This window comes from Buceros rhinoceros, unplaced genomic scaffold (assembly GCF_000710305.1).
Source record: "Buceros rhinoceros silvestris isolate BGI_N320 unplaced genomic scaffold, ASM71030v1 scaffold40700, whole genome shotgun sequence".
Taxonomy (NCBI): Eukaryota; Metazoa; Chordata; class Aves; order Bucerotiformes; family Bucerotidae; genus Buceros; species Buceros rhinoceros.
In genome coordinates, this window is record NW_010388560.1 from 1 (window position 1) to 395 (window position 395).

The window sequence follows — 395 nt, forward strand, 5'->3', positions numbered from 1 at the left end:
AGGTGAGGCGGCGGGGGGCTGTCCCCTTTTGAGAGGGTTCTCTTGATTAACGCTGTAAAAGTCCTCGTCCTGTCCTGGGGGACCCTTGCTGTCTTACAGAGCCACCACGCTAACCTTTTCCGTAACTCGCCACTCCCCCTCTAAGCGAAATACAGCTGCGGGGACAGGCCGCGCAGCCGTGAACATCCCCTCGGGACCCTGGCGGCGTGGGCCGGGCTAACACGCCTCAGCCTCAGCCGGTCCTTGTTATTCAGCGCCTTGCCGGTGACCTCTGCCACCCAAAGGAAGAATAATTTTCCAAATTAATGGAATGTGTGACAGTTAGGTGTGCCTCTCGCTGGTAAAACTGATTGAAGGGCATGCAAGACCACTGCTGAGGTGTGGCGGGGGGGGGT